Genomic DNA, 284 nt, shown 5'->3' on the forward strand with positions numbered 1-284 from the left:
CCTTCCATATCTCCTACGTCCATCCCTGCCGATGCACCATCTCCACTTAGACGACGGCCTGTCACGGAGCGATGAGAGGGTACCCTGGAAATCATACCACCAGCTTGTCCGGGGGGCCGGCGAGGCGACCCTCTGACCTTGTCGAATTCAACCGAGTCCTCAGAGACATGAGCGACAATCTGAACAACTGAGGAAAGCACCATGCGGAAAGCACGCACATACTGCAACTGGGACAGCGCTGCACATCCGTCTTTCTTTCTTTACCAGTGTCAGGCCCTTCCCCC

Source organism: Cystoisospora suis (genome assembly GCF_002600585.1).
Source record: "Cystoisospora suis strain Wien I chromosome Unknown contig_1011, whole genome shotgun sequence".
In the NCBI taxonomy this organism is placed as follows: Eukaryota; Apicomplexa; class Conoidasida; order Eucoccidiorida; family Sarcocystidae; genus Cystoisospora; species Cystoisospora suis.